Source organism: Schistocerca americana, chromosome 5, assembly GCF_021461395.2.
Source record: "Schistocerca americana isolate TAMUIC-IGC-003095 chromosome 5, iqSchAmer2.1, whole genome shotgun sequence".
NCBI classification, from domain to species: domain Eukaryota; kingdom Metazoa; phylum Arthropoda; class Insecta; order Orthoptera; family Acrididae; genus Schistocerca; species Schistocerca americana.
In genome coordinates, this window is record NC_060123.1 from 136,810,939 (window position 1) to 136,830,584 (window position 19,646).

Genomic DNA, 19,646 nt, shown 5'->3' on the forward strand with positions numbered 1-19,646 from the left:
GCCCCTCTGCGAATTGCGGATGTTAGGGTTTGTAAAGGCAAACTTGTTGACCTTTAAGAGAATACAAATGGAAGATTTGAAAATGCGATCCAAGCTACGTTCACAGATGACAGAACAACTGACTTCCTTATATCATATGCTTCGGCATCAGACCCGTCACAGACGCACTTGTATTCATTCTCTCAAGACAAACAATGGACGTGTCGTAATGGAGCACGCTGATATAGTGTGCGTTTTACACCATACTATATAGACATCTACGAAATAGATGAGTCCAGTGAGACCTTCTACGACCCTCTGGTCAGCATCTTGGGTACGATAATTAGACCTGAACGTAATGAAATGCTCTTAGTTGCCTTTCACCCTGAGGAAGTTTACAAACTTATTTGAGATCCCCGGGTCTGGATGACTCCCTAAGGAATTTTACGTGCTCTTTTGGCCACTGCTGGGTGCTACCTTTACGTCCCTCTAAGAATGAAGTGTTACAGGGTAGAGTAGTTCTGACCTCGTTCAAAGTGGGAAAAACTGTTTTAATCCCGAAACGCCCTGGACAGGCTGCCCCTGATAGCTTTCGCCCTATTAATTTGTTAAATTTTGACTAGAAGGCTGTGGCGAAGGCAGTTAATAGTAGGATGTCGGCTCTGATGGAGATGATTGTTGCAAAACATCAAAGCTGCGTACCTGGTCGTACCATTGTTACCCCTACAGTCGAGTGTCGTGACGTGGTTTCGGTTGCTGCTGTAAAGTCCGTCCCTTGTGCCCTTGTTTTTCTAGACTTTGATAAAGCATTTGATCTTGTTAATCACGACTTTTTGCTTAGAGTCTGGGGGCAGTTGGTTTTACTGTTGACACACAGCGAATGCTCTCAAATCTGTTCACGGGTATTTCAGCTGCGATGGTTGTTAATGACCGACTGGCTCCCGCGATAAATATCCGACGATGAGAGTCTCAAGGAAGCCCGCTGTCAATGACTTTGTATGTGTTGTCTCTGGAGCTCCTACTTCGATTGCTGTTGGCATCCCAGCGGAAAGGTTGGGCGCTTTCCGGAGGGACTATAGCTGTTCGTGCATACACGGATGACGTGATGGTCCTACTCCGCAGTCCTGCAGAGATACCTCGACTGAGGCTGTAGTCGATGATTACTGTCGGAGTGCAGGTGCTCTACTTAATGAAGGAAAGTGCAGGCTTCTTATTTCCCCAGGTTTTTATGACGCGGTTGTTCCATGGGCTACAGCCGTGGATTGGCATACGTCTCTCGGTACATCATTGATCGTTCTCCACTCAAAATAGCGACGATCAACTGGAAGTCTGCTACGGAAAAAAATTCAGGGAGCGATAATAGAGCATGAAAGGCGTTCTCTTACTCTGCTCCAGAAAGGCTGGATACGTATGTCTTACCCAAATCTTATTACGTGGGCCAAGTTTATCCGCTTCCCTCGATGATTGGGAAGAAACTACAATTGTCTGGTCGTTTCTTATGGAAAGACATATCCTTTGCTTACGGTGCGAGGTGGTCACGAAGCCACGTTCCTTTGGTGGTTGGGCCTGGCTGATAGACGAAGAACGACGTAGATACTGTAATGAGACGACTGTTTTGACGATGACTCAAGAAACTCACACATTCACGCATCGTTTATTTCACTGTGCCCGTCCTGCTAGTCTTGAACCCCAGATTGATGTTAGTTGCATAAATTGTAAGTTAAAACACATTCGTGACTTCTAACTTGCGGTGAGCAATTTAGGAGCAGACATTTTATGGAGACCCGTTCTCACCACGAAATTCCTAAAGACTTGTTGGGAAGCAGTCCGTTGCCAGAACCTCGTTGAAAGAGGTACAACATACTGGACAACAGTTTGGTTGAATATTAGACTTACGATTTTGCCGATGCGCACAGCGTCCTCGTGGTATAAGGTAGTAAATAACTTGTTTGCAACGAAGGAGCGACTTTTCCGTATTGGGTTTAGCGACACGTATTTATGTAGTCGTTGTACATCTACAGATAACATACATCACTTTACTTGTGAAGGTCATATGGCAAATTGAGCTTGGATTGGGAAACAGTCTTCCTTACTCGATCTTCAGAGACTGAATACACTACGGACATCATATTGCACCCAGATTCTTCCATCTTTCCACGGTCGAAAACCCATACCGTTATTTTTGTAAAGTTAACTCTGCTATTAAGTCTCCATCTAAGTGGGCTCAAATTTCATCCGTCACAGATTTTTCAGCTGCTGCAAGACGACATATAAAGGGCCAAATATAGTCCGAGATGGGGAGGTCGAGCAGCGCCTGTACCTTGACCTCCTGATTCACCTGACCTCAGTCTCCGGAGTTTTCAGTCTGGGGTCACCTCATAAGCAAATCGTGCAGCGCTACCACTGATGCGGTTGAGGAACGGAATAGAGAATTTTACAATCTTGTCCACATTTCAGAGATGATCCGCGGATGTTTGAAAGAATGTGTAACTCACTGCAGAAATAAGTACAGTATTGCATCCAAATGCGACGACACGAGGAACAGTTGTGAGTGAACAGTAAATTACAGTATGTAATTTGCTGAAGCAGTAGTGCATTTCATGTTAAGGTAAACCATGAGTGATACTTTAACCCACTTAAATGGAGACTTAATCGAAAAGCTTACATTTCAAACAGATCTGTAGTAACTGAGACAATATTTCACATAGAAGTCAGTGGTGCACATTAACCACGCACTTTTTAATTTTATTTGCAACCATTTATAAATGACCAGCCACCTTTTTACTAAGAAAGGCTGTATTTTCACAATATGAAATTGTACATATTCGGAATGTGAAACGTATTTGGGTTCTTCTTATTTTAAGTAAGGTTGAACAATATTGCAGCTTAAAATACTTACGGACTTAAGTGTAATTATTAGATCTACAACTTTGCTTCTGCAGGCATTATTGTGAACAACTAATGAAACATTTGCTATTCAATGTACGGGCTATCGCTGGCCGCTACTTCCTCCCATCGTCTGAGCAGCATACGAATCCCGCGACGGAAGAAGTGGGCATCTCTGAGGAGATCCATGAATCGATCCAGTTTTGCACTTGGTCACCCTTTTTTTGAAAAAAAGAAGAAAAAAGCTGTGTGCCACTGAACGATGAAAAAAGGCAGTCAGAGGGAGCAATGTCTGGAGTAGGACTTCCCATTTCCACGTTTCCAAGTACATTTTGATGGGTTTAGCGATATGGTGTCGAGCATAGTCATGATGCAGAATCACTTTTTCATGGGTATAGCTGTATTGTGACCGTTTATCTTCCAAGAATCGTCTCAAACGCATCAACTGCTTTCGATAACGATCCCCTGTGATTATTTCCGTCTCTTTCAGTAGCTCCGTAGAGATTCTCTCTTTCACCGCCACGCCAGTTTTCGACGAAAACTCATCGTTCTTCAAGCGATGAAAACCATTTTCTGCATATTCTTTCTCCGATAGATGCCTCACTATATGTTGTCCCCAACATTTTATGAACGACATTAGCAGATTTTTCTTGTTAAGCCAGAAAATGAAAACCTCCCGCAAATGACGAGAGCTGGGCTCGTAAGTTGATATACTCGTATTCAGTCGAGAATAACTTTATAATGCAATTACAAATCGACTAATATTTTGATGGTGTTATGTTTAGAAATGTATAAGTTTATTGTGTGACACTTACCGCGTACCACCTGCACGCCAACTTGCCGCTACTGCCATCTATTGCAAAACTACAGAAACAAAGTTGTAGACATAACAAGAAAAAGAAATACTTAAATTTAACAATTTATGTATAGAAGATAGGAATTTGGGAAGATAGAAAAGAGATTATGATATATTAACTTCATAATATATTATAAATTAGGAAAATTTTGTGAGGTAACAAGATTCTTGCATTTAAGGAGAAATAGAAGATAACATAAAAGTATATAGAAGTAAAGCTGTGAGGACGGGGCGTGAGTCGTGCTTGGGTAGAGCGCTTGCCTGCGAAAGGCAAAGGTCCCGAGTTCGAGTCTTGGTCCGGCACACAGTTTTAATCTGCCAGAAGTTTCATATCAGCGCACACTCCGCTGCAGAGTGAAAATCTCATTCTGTATATAGATTTATATTAGAGATCCCATAACCTAGCTATCTCGGGTGTGAGTACTAGGCACATCTTCGAGCCTGTCACATTGGCGGTAGAGTACAAAATATAACTTACACATTCATCTGATAAATTTATATGTGCAGACGTGTATTTTATTACTCTTACGTTACATTTGTTATAGGGACTCGCAAATAACTCGCAAATGGCTTGTTTGCAGACCGATGTTTACTGGATCGCTTTTGCTTTTACTATTGTATATATTTTCACTCAGGCCACCTTTCGTTATTAGTAACGATACATCCTGTATATTTATAAGGAACAACTCAGAACACTAACAGTTAAAGAGGAAACATGCCACATGCAGCAGACTTCAAAGATGTAAACACAGAAAAATGCAAAATGATAAAAAATCTGGGACAGTTCTTTGCAGTTAGTAAAAAACAGATACCATTTAGTGTGTCTGATAGTAGTCCTGTTTTCGGAAAAGAAATTACCTGATCAACGAAAGGTGCTGAGAGTCGAATACGGCCTATCATCCAGGGAGTCAGTTCCCCGAAGGAGGCTGCTCGCTTTCGTCACAGCCCGACGGGCACTTTACATCTTTAAGCTCCTACGTCAGAGGCTTACAATTACGCACGACACAACATTACTGTACGCGGCTGCAGTTTCCATAATCAGAAACACCATATGTCCGTAATTAGTTTGTGTCCATGTGAGCTGGGTTCCGACGCAAGACACTGACGTATTGTCTTTTTCATACAGAATAATATCTCCTGCAACGCATCTTCTGTTTTTAGCCAGTTGACAATATACGGTGTGTCCCACTCGAAAGAGGCCCCACAAACGTGTGTACTGATTCCGCTGGACAGTTTGGTGACCAGCATATACCGTCTAAATTATGCATAAAAAGTTAGTGAACAAGATGAAGAGCAGGGGGAACGGTGTTGGATCTTCACGGTGGGGGACGGCCGCCGTTGTCGGAAGAAAAAGTGCCTGACGTGAAAACAACGATTTTCGGCCTTCCCTGAAAAGTCTGTTCGACGTTTATCTCAGGAATGTAGAATGTCACAGAGCTGTGAAGATAGCAAGTTTACAGTTTTTCAGGAACTGAATGTCAATGACAAAGACAAACGCGCTACATTTTACAGATGGTTTCAGTAATTTGTTGCTTAGAGGCCAGGAATATTTCAGTACACGTGGTTCTGTGTTGGGGCGTGGTTCCACCTCTCTGGCTGTGTAAACCCTCAGAATACATGTTTGGGGTGTAATGAAAATACACATGCCCTGGTCGAGCAACACAGCGCTCACAAGAGATTGGGTTGTTCTGTGCAATATCACATCGCCGCATCGTCGGGCCAATTTTTTTTATTTTATTTTTAATTTTTTTTTGGAGTCTACTGTGACAATCTCATTTTACATCAAAATATTTCTGGAATTTAAGGACCCGATGAACGATGAAGAACTGACCGTCGGCTGGTACCTACATGATGGGGCCACATGCCACTCGTCTCTAGCTACCTTGGCTGAGGACGAATCATTTTTCCCGGCAGAATGATTCCGAAAGGACTGTGGCCCCCAAGGTCACCTGATTTAACACAACCTGAATTTCTCCTCTGGGGCGACCCAAAGGCAAGGTCTACAGGAACAAATCACACAAATTGGAACATTTACGAGAGAACATCATCCGTGAAATCCAGGAAGTGACACCAGATGTTCTGGCAGCAACTTTCGAAAATCTGCAGCACCGTGTTCAACTGTGTTTACAAGTCGAGGGCGCTCACTTCCAGCACCTTTTGTGATTCATCTTTATCGCCTCATGAACGAGGTATGATACCTTCATTTCGTTTCATTTCCTGATATTTATACAAAACTTTTAGATGTAATTTAAGCAAATGTTTGTTTGTGGGGCCTCTTTCGAGTGGAACATCCTGTACTTCCGGAAAAATGGCATTACTTTGTAGAAATTGTTTTCTTGACATCAATATATGGACACCGTTTTCAAACTGAAGTAAAGGTCTAAGTGAATAATAATGGAAAACAATAATTGCGTTCTCTGTAAGAATTTGTTTCAAGAGTTGCAGACCTCAACTGTTTCCTAACTGTACAACTACAAAAGTATAAGTACAGGTTGAATCGTTGTAAATTGCTGATATGGGGATGAAATAGAAAATTATGAACACTTAGAAACTTGCATTTTTATTTTTCTCTTGTTGTACAATAATGGAAGTTTCTAATTACAATGTTTAAACAGTATATCTGGCAAATGTCTACCTTCACAATCCACAAACTGCCGCAGTCGTTTTCTGAAATTCTCATGCACTCTTTCAAGCATGTCTTCTGGCATTTTTGCAGTTTCGGCCTCAATACTGTTACGTAGGTCTCCCAGGGTGTTGGGACGGTTGCAATAAACTTATGACTTCAGGTAACCCAAAAGAAAAATCTCGCCTGGTGCTAAATCCGGCGATCGTGCAGGCCAGTTGAGATCCCCCATCCGAGAGATGAGTCTTCCACGAAACGTTTGGCTCAAAAAATTCGTGGTAATGAACGCCCGCTGTGTGTGCAGTGGCACTGTCTTTCTGAAACCAAGTATGCTGTAATTGAATTGCCTCGAAAGCCAGCTGGAAAAACTCTTGCAGCATAGTTAAGTGGGGATTCGAATTCACAGTTACAGCACGGCAAATTTCGCGGAAAAAGCAAGGGCCAATGATGCCTACTTGCAATATGGCGCAGCACACAGTGACGTGGCCTGAGTGCAGGGGTGTCTGGTGAATTTGCCTGGGGTTCATGTCGCTCCAGTACCGCATATTCTGTTTGTTTACACACCCACTGGGGTGAAAATGTGCCTCATCAGAAAAGAACACATTTGAGTCACGGGGTATGGTTGCAAGCACGTCTTAACAAGATGTTCTTCGTGTTACGTAATCCTGTACTGACACTTGCTGGACCACCCACATTTTATACAAGTGAAAAATTAGTTCATTATGAAGAATCCGGTGGAGGGAACGTCTTGAAATGGCGAGATGAAGTGCGTGTTTCCGAGATGAGCGTTTCGGAGACTGCAGTACTGCTGCTCTGACTCGTTCGACATTTTGTGGTGTTGTAACACCTCTCTCAGGTCCTGTGCTTACAGATGACGCGTCCCCTGTTGTTATGAATGAATTTTTCAAATTTAAAATTGATTGCCGTCCAGGAAGACAACCGAGTGTTTTTCGCAAACGAAAAGCACGCCGCACTGCAATGATAGAGTGGGAATCCGAGAGATACACTTCAGCACAAAATGAGCGCTCGTCATGTGTCCACTGCATTATCACAACTGAACAACAATTGAATACAAGCCTCCCGTCGGTCACCACGCCCACCCTCCGCTCTATTCGACCAACAGCGCCGCCACAACGTGAATTCTAAAAAAAGCAATTTACCGCACTCCACCCTGTATTAATTAGACTAACAGTTCTACGCCTGATCATTGAACTCAAACCTAGCATAATTTCTACTTCAGAAGTGAAAATAAACAAAAATTTTTAAAAAATGTATAATCTATGAGTCGGTCAAACTCTACAATAAACTGGTTATGTAGATGAAAGATGTAACTAAAACCTCCATACGAAATGAATCTTCGATTGAGAGAGTACTTGATGTTATTTAAGTGATTACAGAGTCGAGTCAAATTTACAAAGGACTTGACAGTATTATTCCGTAGGTGCGATTTTGCTTATTCTAGAATTGAGAACAACTGTGTAAGATGAAATGACAAGTTTAATGTCGCAATTTTTCTCACAAAATTAGACACTTTTACACAGTTTTCAACTCGACAACAGCGCAATGGATAACGCACGCCGGCCGGTGTGGCCGTGCGGTTCTAAGCGCGTCAGTTTGGAACCGCGTGACCGCTACGGTCGCAGGTTCGAATCCGGCCTCGGGCATGGATGTGTGTGATGTCCTTAGGTTAGTTAGGTTTAAGTAGTTCTAAGTTCTAGGGGACTGATGACCTCAGTAGTTAAGTCCCATAGTGCTCAGAGCCATTTGAACCATTTTGATAACGCAGCTTGCCAACATCAAAAAGTGAAACAATTTTATACGCAACAATGTTAAATATTATCTCTCTGAAAATTAATCCTAAACACAATATTATGAAACTTTAATTGGAAGTTTATTTACAAAATTGCTCCTTCACATACGTTATGATGTTGGACAGTACTACGAAAATCGTCCGATTCCGATTCCGGTTCGAAGTTCGGTGCTATTTAGGATGACAATCAAGTCTATCATAGATGGTCAGTTAAGCGACAAATTTGAGCGTAAGATTACCCAAGGCCGCTCGAGTTTACAGTGGAAGCAAGCTGTTGAACCAACAAAGTTGACGCCTCTGCACGCAGTATTTACCTTAAGCTGTGACGTGCTGCTGACTGCAAGGGCGCTCTCTCCCACTGAAATTCCTACCAAACTAATCTGGCCTTTGCTGAACTTTCTGCTGGAAACTTTCCCTATGTTTCTCGATATGCAAGAAACCATGTACTCAGCCCTAGTCTTATTATGTGGCGATATACACGCACCTGGTTGGCGCAGCGTGCATATTATAGTGCCCTCTCAGTTCTCACAAGAGCAATTAACTAATGTGGCTGGTTCGTTTCTCCACAGTTGGAGCTAAACGTTGCTACAGATAATTTCTTCTCTTCGTCGTAGAGAGCGTTAAGCGCTCCATTCTGCAGTTGACGCCAGTTTAGAGAAGAGTCCTCGAAAATTTCTCTCGTGTCCTACTCATGGCAGAACTGCCTCCCTCCACTTGGGTTCATTCGTTTTTCACGTCATGGCCATTTTCGACCAATAGGAGCGTTCCTCTTATTTTGTAGAAACTCTCTCTACCAATCGCAATGTCCCTTCTATCAAACTGCATCGAAACTTCAGTATTTTTCTCCTTCCTAGTGCGTTTCCGCCAATCGGACATTTCGTGCCCATTCTAGATGCCTGAAGTACATTGACGTTTCCGTACCTCACACTCGCTGGACGAAAGGCGACACTGGCTCTTGTTTGTATCCCGTTGGAAACGCACCTTTCCAAAGCTTTTTCTCTGTCCCTTGTGCAGATGTGCCGCTTCATGCGGTCCTCTGGCCCGGGGTCGCTGACCTTCCTCCTGCCACCCCTTTAAGTGGTTTCCGTTGTAACCCCCACAGTGTGCCTTCGCTACACTGTTGTACAGCTGGCTTTTCAAAACTAAAAGCGACTCGCATTGCCTGTTCCACCTCCTGATTTCTCCATCCACTTCGCATTCTATGATGCCGTTAATTTTCAACCAAAGTTTGTCAGTGTTGGGTAAATAATAACAGATCACAATAGTCTTTCCATTTTTTACCCCACTTTTTATACACAATATATTGCAGATTGCTCCTGACTCCGATTCTGAAAATGATGCTTCAAAGACTGACTTTTTAGTTCAAAGTTTGCCAGCTAAAACAATAAAATTCTCTCAAGCATTTCCGATTTCTTCTGTCAGCTGGAACTCTTCCGAAGATTAACTGATGTAGAGATTTGATGGTTTTAACTGGCGCAGAGTATATATTTTTCTTAACTTTTCCGATTTCACCTAACTTTACCATATCTAGACTTTTCTTCTTTTTTATGTCCGCTATTTCTCCTTTCGTCACGTTTAAAATTTCTTCTTGCGTCGCTCTGCTACTGCTAATCGTCGTTGAAACGTGAAGCCTTGTCGTGGATGAAAATCGCCGTGATTACGCGTCGCTACGTCGTGGCAAGCAAAACGACGCTCAGAAAAGTTCGTAGCAGACGTCGTTGATTAGGCGGGAAAACTGTGTCGTCACTTGTAGAATTGATTTCGGAAAGAGCTCCCAAAATTTCAAGGAAAAACGTTTTCAATTTTCATGAAAGACTGTTTATTAATCTCCTAGTTACAGACTCAAGTACTGAACGGTCAAAAGAAACAAAAGAACATACTCGTGTTTTTCCGTGAATATTGTTTCAACACGAACATAACAGTTTCTCTGGCGTTTCATCAGTCTCGTCAGCAGGGAAATCCTTAAACCCCTCGTCCGAATCCAACATAATGGTCTCGAAAAAAGTTTCAAGGTTCCTTGAGAACATCACCTGAAGAACATATGGCAAAACTTTAGAAGATTTGCCATAAATAGAAATTACAGAAGTGACCTATCCAGCCGGTTCGTTTGGCACCGAAAACTCGTGTTTCTTCAGGCGTTTCTTGATAAAGGATAACACTTTTCTAAAACGGAAAATGGCGTTCCTAGTTATATGTCTAAAGAATATACTGTAGTAGTTACTTAAATAATTGCCATCCACGCCGCAAGAAAACGTTTTATAAGTTGCCTAAGGCCCATCCTGGACCACATCTATTGCAAAAGAAGCAACCGATTTGCTTAATTTGCCACGGCTAGAGGAACTGCGTACCATTAGGTGGCTTTCGGAGTACGCTGTAGCTGTAGATACAATGTTGAAATTTTGACACTGTGCGATAGGATAGCTACAGTATGCCCGTCCCTACGATAGGCATACAAATGGTCGTTATCCGTAATACTTGGTCCATTATTTCTGTGACAATAGAACCCGAGATGTGACCCCCTGAAGAGTCGAATTTCTGCGTGCGGCTCTTTGGAACACATTGGTAACACAAAAAAGTTTAATGAAAGTCTAGTACAAATGGGTCGCAAAATATATCTATCAGTCTACAGTATATTTTCACAGTAAATCGTATATTACTGAGAAATCAGATGCTTGGAATATGTGATGGATAAAATACACATGTTCAGAAAAGACAGAACCCCTTGAACAACGACAGATACGACGTTCATATTCACAGGAAATGTACGTTAATATGCTCTGCAGAAATGATTTGAACCATGTCGGTCCGTGGGTTCAAGGTCAACATCAATACCGCGGCGAAACACCACCCATCGGTAAGATGTGCCTGCAGCTCTCTTTATCGTTAGAAACTGAAGGTAATGGATCTGTGTGACTTGAGCAGACGAGAAAGGCGCTACGCGGAATATGCCTGAACCGTTCCGTCAAATCAGCGAATTTAAAAGAGGGCACATTATTGGCGTGAGAAAATGTGATGCATCCATCGGGGAAATTGCTCCTCGTGTGGGACGAAGTGTTTCGGCAGTGCAAGGGGTGTATGCAGAATGGTTCACGGAAGGCCGTAGTACACGGCGAGATGGGCCAGGTCGCACCACCCAGACCACCCCCCGAGAAGGTCGACACCTCATCCGAATTGCATTGCAGGACAGATGTGTGCCCTCCTCAGCTCTAGCGCAACAGTGGAGCAGAGTAACAAATGGCACATAAGCAGGGGCGACAGTCCGTCGCCGTTTATTACGGCATGGGTTACGTGCGCGTCGTCCACTTCTCCGCCTACCTTTGACGAATGTGCAGGAACATGCTGGACGGAAATGGTGTATGGTACGATGTCACCGGGGACATGAATGGCATCCTATATGTTTTCGGACAAATCCACGTCGTTGTTTGAAAATGATTGCCCTATTTTGGTTCGCCGCAGACAGGGGGTGCGGCATCAAAATGACTGCATTCGCATAAGACATATAGCGCCAGCTCAAGGCTTTATGGTGTGGGGTGTTACTGGGTACAACCACAAATAACAGATGGTGCGTGTCCAGGGCACTGTGATCAGTGTCACCTACGTGAACAACATCCTGCGCAGGCCGCTGTGGCCGAGCAGTTCTAGGCGCTTCAGTCTGGAACCGCGCGACCGCTACGGACGCAAGTTCGAATCCTGCCTCGAGCATGGATGTGTGTGATGTCCTCAGGTTAGTTACGTTTAACACTAGAACCGCCGGAACTAGTACTATACTTACAAGGGAACCTCCCCATCGCACCCCCCTCAGATTTAGTTGTAAGTTGGTACAGTGGATAGGCCGTGAAAAACTGAACACAGATCAATCGAGAAAACAGAAAGAAGTTGTGTGGAACTATGAACAAAATAATCAAAATATACAAACTGAGTGGTCCAAGCGCAAGATAAGCAACATTAAGGACAATGTGAACTGAGGAGCACCGTGGTCTCGTGGTTAGTGTAAGCAGCTGCGGAACGAGAGGTCATTGGTTCAAGTCTTCCCTCAAGTGAAAAGTTTAATTTTTTATTTTCAGATAATTATTATCTGACAAACTCTTATGTTTTCATCACTTTTTTGCGAGTGATTATCACATCCACAAGAAAACCTAAATCAGGCAAGGTAGAAGAATCTTTTTACCCATTCGCCAAGAGTACAAGTTAGGTGGGCCGACAACATACTCCTGTCATGTTATGCACATGCCGTCACCAGTGCCGTATAGAATATACACTCCTGGAAATGGAAAAAAGAACACATTGACACCGGTGTGTCAGACCCACCATACTTGCTCCGGACACTGCGAGAGGGCTGTACAAGCTATGATCACACGCACGGCACAGCGGACACACCAGGAACCGCGGTGTTGGCCGTCGAATGGCGCTAGCTGCGCAGCATTTGTGCACCGCCGCCGTCAGTGTCAGCCAGTTTGCCGTGCCATACGGAGCTCCATCGCAGTCTTTAACACTGGTAGCATGCCGCGACAGCGTGGACGTGAACCGTATGTGCAGTTGACGGACTTTGAGCGAGGGCGTATAGTGGGCATGCGGGAGGCCGGGTGGACGTACCGCCGAATTGCTCAACACGTGGGGCGTGAGGTCTCCACAGTACATCGATGTTGTCGCCAGTGGTCGGCGGAAAGTGGACGTGCCCGTCGACCTGGGACCGGACCGCAGCGACGCACGGATGCACGCCAAGACCGTAGGATCCTACGCAGTGCCGTAGGGGACCGCACCGCCACTTCCCAGCAAATTAGGGATACTGTTGCTCCTGGGGTATCGGCGAGGACCATTCGCAACCGTCTCCATGAAGCTGGGCTACGGTCTCGCACACCGTTAGGCCGTCTTCCGCTCACGCCCCAACATCGTGCAGCCCGCCTCCAGTGGTGTCGCGACAGGCGTGAATGGAGGGACGAATGGAGACGTGTCGTCTTCAGCGATGAGAGTCGCTTCTGCCTTGGTGCCAATGATGGTCGTATGCGTGTTTGGCGCCGTGCAGGTGAGCGCCACAATCAGGACTGCATACGACCGAAGCACACAGGGCCAACACCCGGCATCATGGTGTGGGGAGCGATCTCCTACACTGGCCGTACACCACTGGTAATCGGCGAGGGGACACTGAATATTGCACGGTACATCCAACCGTCATCGAACCCATCGTTCTACCATTCCTAGACCGGCAAGGGAACTTGCTGTTCCAACAGGACAATGCACGTCCGCATGTATCCCGTGCCACCCAACGTGCTCTAGAAGGTGTAAGTCAACTACCCTGGCCAGCAAGATCTCCGGATCTGTCCCCCATTGAGCATGTTTGGGACTGGATGAAGCGTCGTCTCACGCGGTCTGCACGTCCAGCACGAACGCTGGTCCAACTGAGGCGCCAGGTGGAAATGGCATGGCAAGCCGTTCCACAGGACTACATCCAGCATCTCTACGATCGTCTCCATGGGAGAATAGCAGCCTGCATTGCTGCGAAAGGTGGATATACACTGTACTAGTGCCGACATTGTGCATGCTCTGTTGCCTGTGTCTATGTGCCTGTGGTTCTGTCAGTGTGATCATGTGATGTATCTGACCCCAGGAATGTGTCAATAAAGTTTCCCCTTCCTGGGACAATGAATTCACGGTGTTCTTATTTCAATTTCCAGGAGTGTATCAGACGTGTTTACCTGTGGAGGAATCGGTTGACCTATGACCTTGCGATCAAATGTTTTCGGTTCCCATTGGAGAGGCACGTCCTTTCGGCTACTAATCGCACGGATTTGCGGTGCGGTCGCAAAACACAGACACTAAACTTATTACAGTGAACGGAGACGTCAATGAACGAACGGACAGATCATAACTTTGCGAAAACAAAAAAGTAAACTTTTTGCTCGAAGGAAGAATTGAACCAGGGACCCCTCATTTCGCAGCTGCTCACGCTAACCACGGGACCACGGCGCTCCGGAGCTCTTACTCTCCTTGATGTTGCCTATGGTGCGCATGGACTACTCAGTTTGTATATTTTGCTTATTTTTTTCATAGTTCCACACAACTTCTTCCTGTTTTCTCGATTGATCTGTGTTCAGTTTTTCAAGGCCTATCCACTGTGCCAACTTGTGACTAAATCTAAGGGGGGTGCGATGGGGAGGTTCCCTTGTTAGAACCGCCGATGTGGTGAAAGTGACCACTTTCTTTGTAAGTACATGCTGTGCTGTTTAATGTAAATATTAATGACCTTGATAACAATGTATCACTTTAATTAGGTTTAGTAACAATATCATTGTATTTTACAACAATGGGAACATAATATTAGTAATATCATAGAACATAGTTCACAATATATATCTGCAACCATACTAATTGTATTGCAGTAGTTTTAAAATTAATAGAAATTAATCTTACTGGAGAAACTAAGTACCCATGAATATGTTAAGAGAAAGACCAATCATAAAATATGACCATGTATAGTACCTAATCCTACTTACAAGCATTACAAACTACTGTCTTTATTACTTTATATGTACACGGCCCACAAACATATCTCTTGCATTTACTGCACACTTCATTTGTCTTGTTTCTGCATTTCCTCGTTTGGCATAGTTTTCTAACTTTCGCAGGAATTTCCGCTTCTTCTCTTTCTTCATCACCATCGTCCTTTTCTTCCTTTTCTTTTCCATCCCTTGGCATCCTTTCCTGATTTCTGGTTTCCATATAGGCTCTACGTAATTCTTCTGCTAGATTTAGGATGAAATTCCTCCTACTTATTTTGATCCCTGTCACTAGCTTGAAAATGATCTCTGCGTTGATGGCTGCTAAATCAAGGATATTGTGAAATACATGTACAGGCCATCGACGGGTACCAGAGCGGACAGAATATTTCCTCGTCATCTGGTCCAAGACATCTACAGCAAATTTTGTGCTATTGTAGAAGCTCACTGTTTCGGGAAGGTGTTTGAAATTATTTTGTATTTCAACATCTGTGTGCATGGTGCTATACAGAAGAACATTTTTGTTTTTTTTTCCTTGGTTAACAGTCAGAGTAACATCTTCAAATAGTTCAAATGACTGTGAGCACTATGGGACTTAACGTCTGAGGTCATCAGTCCCCTAGAACTACTTAAACCTAACTAACCTAAGGATATCACACACACCCATGCCCGAGGCAGGATTCGAACCTGCGACCGTAGCGGTCGCGCGGTGCCACACTCTAGCGCCTAGAACCGCTCGGCCACCCCGGCCTGCTGTACCACCTTCCCTTTTCAAGAGAACAGACGTATAAACAGGAGTTTTCATTTTCTTTATAGTGTTCGGAATTTCTTTTCTTGCACGGTTGATTAGTGCCGACAAGACTAGTTTTCTCTTTTTCCAGTCCCTCCCCAAGTGTGACCGTAGTGAAAAAATTATCAGTAGTCGCATTTTGCCCCTTATTGCGATATGGAGCTACCAACTTCATTACTACTTGTTCTGGAAGTTTCTCATTAGGTGCCCTCTGTTCGTTCTTTTCTACATAAGGAAACCCATTACAAAGATATTTTGTTTCTACATACGTTAGAAGCCAGAACTGGATTCCGAATTTATCAGGCTTATTCGGCATATATTACAAATACGGACACCTGGTTCTCCTGGGGAAAAGTTGTTCGTCCACAGTGACGTTTGATCCAGGTATGTAATTCAACTGACAGTTTTCTATAAAATGGTTCCAAATAGTTGATATAAGTGCAAATTTGTCACTTTTCAAACGTTCCGACCGTGTATTTTTTTTTTCATCAAAAGGCAGATCTTTCAAAATTTCTCGAAACCTGTTTCTGCTCATTGTGTCAGTGAAAAATGGGGCTCCCCACTTTTTCGACCACAACTCATCTACTTCAATACATCTGGCACCTAGTGCACCACGAACATATAATAAAGCAACAAATGCATCTAATTCTTCTAAATGCAAACTCCAGGAATCATTTCCAAGAGGCCGTTGTGCCTCTGCTTCTGTGCATTTCTTTATGTGTTTCAACATTGATTGATCAACTAAAAGGCGCCAGGCAGTCGAAACATTATCATTCCAGACGTGCCGCTTTGTGTGTGGAGTAGGTCTCCGTGTTTCTTTCAACATATTCTGTTGACCTATCCTACCTGGAGTAGTAACACCGAGGTCTGCTACAGTCCACTCCATGTTCCCGTCCTTCCCCAGCAGTTTTTAGCCAGGTTCTGGAAGTGAACCCTCACTTCCTTCTCCTCTTCTACGTCGCTTCTGTATTGGTCCACTTACAGGAGGTGCAGTTCTTTTTTCACCCAGCGTAGGTCCTTCTCTAGCATTGTTTATATAACTGCTTGGTCCTGGTTCAGCAACTGCGTGAGGAAAGAGACAATTAGAAAGCTACAACTCATTATAAAGATAACATACAACACAATAAAATAGCAGTAACAGAAGTAGCAGTAGAAGTGTCAGCTCTATTATAATAGTGATCATTATTCATATAGTAACAATAATAACAATAACAATAATAATATAAGTGAATGAAATTACGTTCATCTTCAGTCTCGGAGCTGTCACTCTCCACATTCGCGACAGGTTGGTAATCTCCATCTGTAGAATCTTCCACAAGGTCCTCAACTTCAGGATCATTTTCAGCATCCGATTCACACAAAAGTGTGACAATTTCTTCATCTGAAAGTGGCCGTGGCCGTGGTTTGTATCGCTGTGACATCTGAGCCATGTCTACTGCTCCGAGACCAGTACTCAAATAATCAGTCTTGTTTATGCGAAACCCAATAGCAATCAATAAATGACATATTGCATTGTTGAGCTTTTAAATTCAAATAATGCGAATAAACTTCAGTAACCACCATATTTAGTACATTGTTGACGAGTGCTAAGAATAAATCCGGGGAGTGACGCACAACAATCTTTAAATAATCTGTTTTCAAATTTACATGTAATGTGGTCAAAGTGACCACTCGGCGGTTTTAAGTATAAGTGGTCATTCAAAGAAAACTAATGAATATAAAATAAATATTGGCCTATTTATATGATCTACATAAACATTTAGGAAAAGTCATTAACTCACAACAGCATAGATTAGAAATTGACCGAATAATAACATGTTAAAATATAAAAAGTGGTCAAATTGACCACTGGGCGGTCCTAGTGTTAAGTAGTTCTAAGTTCTAGTGGACTGATCCCCTCTGAAGTTAAGTCCCATAGTGCTACATCTACATCTACATTTATACTCCGCAAGCCACCCAACGGTATGTGGCGGAGGGCACTTTACGTGCCACTGTCATTACCTCCCTTTCCTGTTGCAGTCGCGTATGGTTCGCGGGAAGAACGACTGTCTGAAAGCCTCCGTGCGCGCTCTGATCTCTCTAATTTTACATTCGTGATCTCCTCGGGAGGTATAAGTAGGGGGAAGCAATATATTCGATATCTCATCCAGAAACGCACCCTCTCGAAACCTGGCGAGCAATCTACACCGCGATGCAGAGCGCCTCTCTTGCAGAGTCTGCCACTTGAGTTTATTAAACATCTGCGTAACGCTATCACGGTTGCCAAATAACCCTGTGACGAAACGCGCCGCTCTTCTTTGGATCTTCTCTATCTCCTCCGTCAAACCGATCTGGTACGGATACCACACTGATGAGCAATACTCAAGTATAGGTCGAACGAGTGTTTTGTAAGCCACCTACTTTGTTGATGGACTACATTTTCTAAGCACTCTCCCAATGAATCTCAACCTGGTACCCGCCTTACCAACAATTAATTTTATATGATCATTCCACTTCAAATCGCTCAGAGCCATTTGAACCATTTTTTTAACGCCCTGCGACCAGTAGCCATACCCTTTCCCCACAATATCCCAGACGCCATTTTTCAGCAAGACAATGCACGATCACATGTTGCAGCACGAACACGTGCGTTCTTGGTGTCACGAGATGTCAGCCTTTTGCCCTGGCCCGCCGGATCACTAGAATTACCGCCAATCGAAAATCTGTGGGATATGGTGAAACGATGAATGCAGCGCTGCGACGCAACGCCAACCACCACAGATGACCGGCAGAACCAGCTGAATGCAGTATTCGCGCTTTATACGCGTCGATGCCATCACGCATGGAACAAGTTATCAGCGCCCTGTGCCTATTAGGTGACGGGACACTTGCTGAACCGAGGTGACTGAAATGCTAATCGTTTCTGCAGAACGTACTAATGTACATGTCCTGTGAATATGGACGTCCTGTCTCTAGTCATTCAGGGTGTTCTGTTTTTTCTGAACATGGGTGTACGTAGGAACTTCAGCAAGGAAGTTAGAACATGAAGTTCCACGCTGATAACATTGGACATTAGTATCGACGCACTGTCAAAAAAGGGTGCATATTCCCAATTTCCTGAAGAGACAGATACGCTGCAGTACGGGAAAAGGTGCATCGCAGTGTGCGATTGAAATATCGTGACAACTGGAGACGTATGCAGTGCAGTACGATTCTTGTGGGAAAACGTATAAATTACGCATGGATTCACCTTGAAGCTCTGGCGAAATGTGGTCCAAATGCAATGTTGCCTACAGCCGCAGTGAAACGATGCCAACAATCTGACCAAGGCCGCACAGACGTGGCCGTTGTAGATCCGTAAGGAAGGCCGTCGACATTGACTACAGACGACAGTGTCCAGGCAGTTGGGATACTGATTCGCAGCAACAGCAGATATCCCAAAGATGAGGAAGACACTCGCACAGCGGTTCTCGAATGGCTCCGAGACCGGGGAGCGTATTTCTATCGTCAGTGAATTGGTGGAACGTTCCGAGAGTTATTTGCAGAGGCTTAGGGACTGTTGTCAGAAAACAGTCATGTATCTGTGTCACTTTGAAGCGTAGTGCAACATTCAGTGAATGTTACTTAATATGCAAGACAATGTGTATCTTACTTTCCTATGTCCCTACATACTAACCTGTTTTCATCTTTCTGAACTAAATATCTGCATCAATTAGAGAGACCACGACATATGTTTTCAGACAGACAAATGGGAAAGCATGCCATATGTAATGGAGGAGCAAGAGTGGGTCTCACGGGGAGCGTGCAAGGGATAAGTCCCTGCAGGCGCACTAACCTCTGTGCCCTCGGTGGCTCAGATGGAGGTGACACGTGAAATATAGAACATGTTCTTCCAATTACTTGGGTTCGTTATTCACGGACCCTCCGGCTGGTTGGGGTGTTCCGGGTATGAGAAGTGAAATGAGGAGATAGCTCAACGCGCAGAAACTAACGTTCAAGCCTGATGTAATTCAGGGGACTGTACATAGTTTTTAAGTTGACGAGAAGCCGACCTGGACACACGCCAACAGGTCCGTTGCAGGGTCCTGTTTCCTTTTCTTTCTTTTCTAGTAGACGGCGTTAGAAGCCGTTTTCTTTTTACGTTAGGTTGTGTTGAATGGCACCTGTAGTTTCTGTATATTGTGTTTAGCACCTATGAAAGACAAAAAAATGGAAAATATACATAAAAA